Consider the following 8,900-nt stretch of genomic DNA (forward strand, 5'->3'; position numbering starts at 1 on the left):
CTGCAAAAAGACCTGTAAATTTTCTGCCAGGCTTCTTATGAGCTTTACATGTGTGTTTTGTTAATGCGGGGGAGAGAGCGCAAGAGATCCCTCCCGGGAACAAGTTGCCACATACAAACCATAAAGCCATCAACATCCTTCGGTCTCTTCTTGCACGCCACAGCCTTGGAAAGAGCAACACAGATTGCTTAACGCAAGACTGTTTGCTGCTCCTGGCTGCAATGAGGCCTCGTGGGCAACAATCCCACAAAGCTGCAATGAGACAGCCGGCCTCGTTCAGAGTCAGAAGTCAAGTCACCATAAAGTATTTTCCAGGATGGGGGATTTAAAACAGAGATGGAATGTGATTGTGTGATAATGGGGCTCATTGCAAAAAGTTTTCACTTAAGCCACTCAATACTATATTTTTTTCTTCCTTCCTGTCCCTCTCTTCATACACCCCCTTCCCAGCTGCTAGAAATTGAAGGCACCTAGTTGGAAATGCAACTGCTCCCTTTAGCTGTGAGAGCACTGCGTGGTACATGTTTAGAACAGGAGGAGGAGGAGGAAGAGGAGATTGGATTTATACTCGGCCCGTCACTTGGAGTCTCAGAGCGGTTTACAATTGCCTTCCCTTCCTCTCCCAACAACAGACACCCTGTGAGGTAGGTGGGACTGAGAGAAGTCTGAGAGAAGTGCTCTTGAGAGAACTGTGACTGACCCAAGGTCACCCAGCTGGCTGCATGTGGAGGAGTGGGGAATGAACCCCGGTTCTCCCAGATTAGAGTCCGTGCTCCTAACCGCTTCACCAAACTGGTTTAGTATTGTATGTAGGTAAATTATATTCTAGTTTTCTGTTTGAAGAATACTCAAGGTGGTTTACATACACACACACTGAAAATGAATCGTATAAAAATATCAAGCTAGTAAAAAGAATGCTGCCTCAATAAAATCATATAACAATCATGTAAAGTCATAAATACAAACATAACTAGCAAACGTAATTAGATCAGCAGATGAGGTGAGAAAAACTGTAAAATTTCAGAGAAGGGTATAAAACAATTAGTCTCAGAACAGCAGCAGATTCAAACTTGTAAAAAGATTTATGAGATTATAAACTCTCAGAGCAATACATAAATTGCTCCATTAAATTAAATTAAACAGTTAATTAATTGTTCATTTAGTGTTGATTTAATTCAACAAAGGAGGTGGCTCAGATCTTTCCTATACCCCAAACTCAATAGGTGTCTTTCCTGTCAGACCACATTCTGCAATATAACATCAGCCTTCCTCGCAGGACTGTTGTGGGGTCAAAGTAGGCATGATGTTGTTGTTGTTCAGTCGCACAGTCAAGTCTGACTCTTCGCGACCCCATGGACCAGCTCCCGCCAGGCCTTCCGGTCTTCCGCCGTCCTCTGAAGTTGGCTCAATTTCATGTTCGTTGCATCGATGACACTGTCTAACCATCTCATACTTTGCCGTCTCTGTCTTCTTTGACCTTCAGTCTTTCCCAGCATCAGGTTCTTCTCCAGTGAGTGCTCCCTTCTCATTGGGTGGCCAAAGTATTTGAGCTTCAGTTTCATTATCTGGCCTTCCAGGGAACAGTCAGGGTTGATTGTTGATGTAAGAGATTATTATTAGGACCTCTCTCAGAGTTTTTAAGTTTAACTAGCAGACCCCTTCAACTGCTTTGAGGTTCAGGGAAGGTTTTTTTTTTTTTTTTACTTCATTTATTCTCTGCCTTTCTCTTCAAGGGGTTCCCTTCAGTGAGTACCATCAGCCAGCCAGGTGATGTGGGGATGACAGGCAGGGGTAAGAGAGGCTGGGGTAGCTGGTGGGATGGGCAGTGACTAGAAGAGTGGATTGTGGACTTTTTGTTACCCCCTTTCCTACCCACAATCTGGTCACATGGCGGTCTGGTTTCTCAAGCGCTGCCCCATGGCCCAGCTGCTGGTTTTGTTCTGGCCCAGCAGTGGCTACTTCTAGATAATGTCCCATTGGTTTTCTAACACCAGAACCTGCTATTCTGGGCACTTTGACGCAGCAGGTCCTCCTCCTCCTCCTTCCAGATGTGTGCCAGTGAGGGCTTGTTACAGTTTACTCAGTGGGGCGTAGAGCAGCACTCTGCCCATGCTCTGGGACACACTTTACTTCTGCTTAACACATCCCCCACCCAAGATCAGGGAGCCTTGAAAAGAAGTGACTCTGTTTTGTTTTTTTAATTAGGTTTCCTCCACGGGATGGTTAGTGTGCTGCCCCCAGTGAACGTTAACTGTAGGCAGTAGTAGTTTGGTAAAACTGCTGTGTATCTTTCTCCTGGCCATCCATGTGGTATGGAAGGCTGGCTGTGGTCAGCAGGAAGTGCATGTGCCCAGAAGCACTCCCTCCTGGATTACAAAGGACTCAAAATTTAAATCGTCTGTCCAAATTAAACTCTGTGTGAGATGCTGGCTGTTTGAGAACCTCCCCCCTACCACCACGGTTAATCAGAATGGCGGTAACATCTCCCCATTGTAATAACCCTTCGGTTCCTCTTTTTGCAGGCAGACCCCTCCCAATGACTGGAACGGGTGCCCAGGCCTGGAGAAGCATGACATCCCCATAGTTGTGGGGGCCTTGGCTTCTTCGGCATTGATCTTCATCTTCATGGTGGTGTACTCATTCCACAAGAGAACAGGGTGAAGTGAAGGCAAGTGAGGGCAGTTCTGGACTGAGAAGGAGGGAGGGCTGTTCTGGGGCACAGTGGGGATCTATCAATTAGGGCTAAGCTAGCAGGGGTGATTCTGGAACTGCGGGCAAAAGTCTAAGATAAGACCCCAGAATCACTGCTGCCCTATCATCACCTACCACGAAGCAAGGGATGCCCATCCCCCTGTGTGAGGCCAGCAGGAAGCCAGCTGCCCGAGCCACGGATGGGGTGGATGCAAGTGGTGGCAAGAGCCCACTCTTCTTCTTTCACCCCTCCTTCAGGTGGTCAGGGTCCCTTCCAGCATGGTGCCCAACTACCCCTGTTGCCCATTGGCAAAGATCACCCCTGTAAGCCAAGAGCCTGAGCAGAGGCTGCTGGAGGCAGGCCTGGAGAAGGTTTCCTCCCACTCAAGAGCCCCAAGATCAGTGGCTAGAGATGGAACCTGAAGAATGCTCTGCAGCAACCAGGAGATCCTGCTCTGTCGGAGATCAGGCAAAAGCAATAAAAGTCCAATCTCTTAATATTTAGGCCTAGGCAATATGGAGGCGTCATATTGCCTGCCAATCACATGGTAGTGCGACTTCTGCAAGAGAGGCAGGGTGGGGAAGCGGTTAGAGTGCCATACTTTGATCAGAAAAAAAACAAATAAACCTGGGTTTAGATTCTCACTCTGCCATGAAATTCACTGAGTGATCTTGGGCCCGTGACATTCTCTCAGCCCACCCTAACCTACCTCACAGGATTGTTGGAGATAAGGCTTGCCAGGCCACATCACATAATTTATTTTTCAAACATTTCTCAGAATATACAAAGTAGTGATGGGCATCTGAGAGTGTGCAGAGTTCTAGAAGAAGAGGAGGAGGAGATTGGATTTATACCCCACCCTTCACTACCCGAAGGAGTCTCAGAGCGTCTTACAAACTCCTTTCCCTCCCCCTCCCCACAACAGACACCCTGTGTGAGGTAGGTGGGGCTGAGAGAGCTCTGACAGAAACTGCTCTTTTTCAAGGACAGCTCTTGTCAGAACTTGTGACTGACCCAAGGTCACACCAGCAGCTGCATGTGGAGGAGTGGGGAATCAAACCCGGTTCTCCCAGATTAGAGTCCGCACACTTAACCACTACACCAAACTGGCTCTCAAGAGGGATGCTGAGGCTGAGTCCACCTGGGAGACATCTTCTCAGATTTTTTAATTCCAGATTTGTAAAAGTGATTTGTCCTTACTCCTAACTTGTTGTTCCTCCACAGTAGGAGATCAACTAGCAGGGCCAGAAACCATGCAGGCTCCTGATCATTTGGATGTTTAAACATTCCACGATGGCTCTTAGGAATTTGCACTGCTGTCCAACATACTTTTCCCAGACACTTTCAAAGCTGGGGGGGTGGGGATGGGGATTTCTCCTTTAGTGCAGGACTCTGCTACTGTCTTTTGCCTGTTTCTGGTGCTAAATTGGACACAGCTTGTAATATTAACTTGACAGGACATTTCTTCACTATGCATTGGCAGCTGAATAGTCATGCTTGGCTCGTTCCTTGCTACCCAAGGAGCCCTTGAACCACAGAGAAGATGCTACTGCCTAGATGTGCTTGAGAACAGGTAAGGCTCCTGCTGCCTATAGGACTGAGAGTGAGCCTGCTAGGGTTCCCCCTGGCCACCGGCAGGGGATGGGGTGGGTAGGGTTCCCAGATGCATGTTGGGAGACTCCTGGAGATTTGGGGAAGGAGCCTGGGGAGGACAGAGACCTTAGTGGGGTACAAAAGCCATAGAATCCACCCTCCATAGCATCCATTTTCTCCAGGGGCACTGATCTCTGTAGTCTGAGGTAAGTTGTAATTCCTGGGGATCCCCAGGTCCCACCTGGAGGCTGGCATTGTTACACGGGATTGCCTGGGTCTGATTACAGATGTGCAGGGTAGCAAACATGTACAAGGATTCTTTATACTCTGTGTATACGAGGGTCGAATTGCGAGGGATACCAATGGAAGGAAGAGACCTTTGATTGAAAAAATGGAGTTTTATTGTAAATAAATGCAAAGTTCATACTATTCACTCATGTAAAAATAACAACAGATCAACACACACAGAGCTAAGAAACAGAGAGGTGATTGATAGTGACAAGAAGGGGGTTAGTTTTAGATAGGGCAATATTCACCTGATCCTGAAGTCTGGAATCCACATGGCAGGAGGACACAGCCACCCAGCGGTTTGTGTCAAAGGCTTGAACAGAGTCTGAGGGTACACTCTTATGGGCACGTCAAGAGCTGTACAAAGGTTGAGGTGAGGCGCAGAGGCCCAGTTTAAATATTTGGGGGGGGCAGGGGGGGCTGGCCTGGGGTGTAATGAGTAGCTGGATTAAGTTGGGTACATGCAGGATGCTTGGCTTAAACTTCTGAAGTTAGGAAAGTCACCAGTGTTTGCGTTTCTGTGGGTCAGTGGCTCAGTGTTGAGTAGGGAAGGGTGGTAGACCCTCAAAACTACTTTGAAGGAGACAGTGCAGTTTACCACGGTGGTGCCGGTGTAACAGGCCAGATTACCCCCCCGGCCAGAGTAACCCCGGGGGTACTCTGGCCTAGGCTAGAGTAACCCTGGGTTAATCTGGCCGGCTGTAACAGGCCAGATTCACCTCCCCCTGGCCAGAGTAACCCCGGGGGTACTCTGGCCTAGGCTAGAGTAACCCTGGGTTAATCTGGCCGGCTGTAACAGGCCAGATTCACCTCCCCCTGGCCAGAGTAACCCCGGGGGTACTCTGGCCTAGGCTAGAGTAACCCTGGGTTAATCTGGCCGGCTGTAACAGGCCAGATTCACCTCCCCCTGGCCAGAGTAACCCCGGGGGTACTCTGGCCTAGGCTAGAGTAACCCTGGGTTAATCTGGCCGGCTGTAACAGGCCAGATTCACCTCCCCCTGGCCAGAGTAACCCCGGGGGTACTCTGGCCTAGGCTAGAGTAACCCTGGGTTAATCTGGCCGGCTGTAACAGGCCAGATTCACCTCCCCCTGGCCAGAGTAACCCCGGGGGTACTCTGGCCTAGGCTAGAGTAACCCTGGGTTAATCTGGCCGGCTGTAACAGGCCAGATTCACCTCCCCCTGGCCAGAGTAACCCCGGGGGTACTCTGGCCTAGGCTAGAGTAACCCTGGGTTAATCTGGCCGGCTGTAACAGGCCAGATTCACCTCCCCCTGGCCAGAGTAACCCCGGGGGTACTCTGGCCTAGGCTAGAGTAACCCTGGGTTAATCTGGCCGGCTGTAACAGGCCAGATTCACCTCCCCCTGGCCAGAGTAACCCCGGGGGTACTCTGGCCTAGGCTAGAGTAACCCTGGGTTAATCTGGCCGGCTGTAACAGGCCAGATTCACCTCCCCCTGGCCAGAGTAACCCCGGGGGTACTCTGGCCTAGGCTAGAGTAACCCTGGGTTAATCTGGCCGGCTGTAACAGGCCAGATTCACCTCCCCCTGGCCAGAGTAACCCCGGGGGTACTCTGGCCTAGGCTAGAGTAACCCTGGGTTAATCTGGCCGGCTGTAACAGGCCAGATTCACCTCCCCCTGGCCAGAGTAACCCCGGGGGTACTCTGGCCTAGGCTAGAGTAACCCTGGGTTAATCTGGCCGGCTGTAACAGGCCAGATTCACCTCCCCCTGGCCAGAGTAACCCCGGGGGTACTCTGGCCTAGGCTAGAGTAACCCTGGGTTAATCTGGCCGGCTGTAACAGGCCAGATTCACCTCCCCCTGGCCAGAGTAACCCCGGGGGTACTCTGGCCTAGGCTAGAGTAACCCTGGGTTAATCTGGCCGGCTGTAACAGGCCAGATTCACCTCCCCCTGGCCAGAGTAACCCCGGGGGTACTCTGGCCTAGGCTAGAGTAACCCTGGGTTAATCTGGCCGGCTGTAACAGGCCAGATTCACCTCCCCCTGGCCAGAGTAACCCCGGGGGTACTCTGGCCTAGGCTAGAGTAACCCTGGGTTAATCTGGCCGGCTGTAACAGGCCAGATTCACCTCCCCCTGGCCAGAGTAACCCCGGGGGTACTCTGGCCTAGGCTAGAGTAACCCTGGGTTAATCTGGCCGGCTGTAACAGGCCAGATTCACCTCCCCCTGGCCAGAGTAACCCCGGGGGTACTCTGGCCTAGGCTAGAGTAACCCTGGGTTAATCTGGCCGGCTGTAACAGGCCAGATTCACCTCCCCCTGGCCAGAGTAACCCCGGGGGTACTCTGGCCTAGGCTAGAGTAACCCTGGGTTAATCTGGCCGGCTGTAACAGGCCAGATTCACCTCCCCCTGGCCAGAGTAACCCCGGGGGTACTCTGGCCTAGGCTAGAGTAACCCTGGGTTAATCTGGCCGGCTGTAACAGGCCAGATTCACCTCCCCCTGGCCAGAGTAACCCCGGGGGTACTCTGGCCTAGGCTAGAGTAACCCTGGGTTAATCTGGCCGGCTGTAACAGGCCAGATTCACCTCCCCCTGGCCAGAGTAACCCCGGGGGTACTCTGGCCTAGGCTAGAATAACCCCCCCAGGCCAGATTACCCCCCCGGCCAGAGTAACCCCGGGGTTACTCTGGCCAGGGGGTTAATCCGGCCTGTTACACCGGGGTCAGAGCAGAGGAGATGGGATTAGGGATTAGTATGGCTATCTCTGTTGATTGTATTGGTCATGGGATCCTGTGTACGTTCTCGCTCTCAACACTCCTATTTTTTTTTTCCAAAATGGTTCAAAAATTGAGTCATTTTCTGGCTCCGTGTTGCCTACCCATGCCAGATTAATGTGAGGTGCAGGACCCTGGTTTTACTGCCTTTCTGGCTGCCAGGTGCCTCCGAGGCTTTTGGGGAGAGTGAGTTTAACACAGGTATATCGGAGGAGGTAACAGCATCTCCTGGAGTAAAATGTCTTGTCCCTGTCCTAGAAGCTGAAGTTTTTTATGAAGTACATAACATCCCATTATGCTTCTGTTAAAGGAACAGGCCTGTTAGCAACCCTAGCTCCTGTGGTCACCTTGTAATGTAGGCAATCCTGGCAAAAGGGGTGGTCTTCCTCTGGAATTTCTGCTTTCTGATACCAGATTCTCTTGGACCAACAGGGTTTCGAGGAGGAGGGTGCTGCTGACAATGCCTTGCATAGCCTATATGAGATCTCTGCTGTCCTTTGTGCTGGCAGTTTGGATCCTTCTGGGATAGTTCATCACCCAGCACCAAACCCTGGAAAAGAGGCTGATCCTCAAGAGGACAGTGTCTGCAGAGCAGAGGGTAAGGTACTCACAGGAGTAGGAAAAACTGGGGTTGCTGTGATTCTCTAATGAACATGTGAGCCAGACGGAGTCTTTTGGGACCGAGTGTGTTGAGCGTATTTAAAATTCTGGAAGCAAGGTTTCAGGCCAGACAAACCTCACTTTCCAACCTTACTTTATTTCCCAAACCTCACCCTCCCATCCCCAGCATTTTGAACAGAAGTAGATTCCAGCAAGTGATATTGCTAGGAAACACAATAGACACAATTTGCAGAGTGGTGGGGTAGGGCTGGCGACAACCATGAACTACAGTTCTGTGTGCTAGTGCCTGTGCTGCACCGTATTCAAATCACTTTCCTTTACAGGTTGTGATACCTCCTTGCCCAGAAGAGCAAAACAGGCTCTCTGCAGCCTCTGTCAGCAATGAGGGTCACCTTGCCAAGTGCTCAGCATCACCCCAGTTCCTTTGGCTGACATTTTCCCACAGACCAAACGTACCATGCCGAAGTGCTCCTCTGCTAGAAGGGAATGGGACCACAGGTATTCCAGCAGCCCTGCCCACATCTGAATCTCTCCTTCCAAGATGAATCTCTCCTTCCAAGCTGGTGCATGGCTCTGCCCACTGTAATGGTCGAGATCCACCTCTTTCCACACTGCACAGGGATCTCCTTGGCAGCATCTCAGAGCATCCCTGGATCTCAGCTTGAGGAACCAGCAGAGGTGGCTCTGCAACCAGAAACACCAGGCTTGGATCCTGGTAAGGATGTTCTTCTGGGGGAAGCCATGTGCTCATGGGAAGAGGATTGGGGAGCCCAGGCTGTGGCACTGGTCTAATTATTAAAGCACCATCCATGTGCCTAGCCAATCAAAGGCTCTTGCCTCAACCAGGGTTAAATTTTGTTCGGTTAATCCACAGAATTTATTTCAACTGTGGCCTTTCAGGCAGCACCCAGGTTGTGATATTCCAGTGATCATCTGATTAAAGGACCTGCGAGCAGAACTTCTTGCAGCTGGCAGATAG

This window comes from Gekko japonicus, unplaced genomic scaffold (genome assembly GCF_001447785.1).
Source record: "Gekko japonicus isolate JY-2015 unplaced genomic scaffold, Gekko_japonicus_V1.1 scaffold127, whole genome shotgun sequence".
Lineage (NCBI taxonomy): Eukaryota > Metazoa > Chordata > Lepidosauria > Squamata > Gekkonidae > Gekko > Gekko japonicus.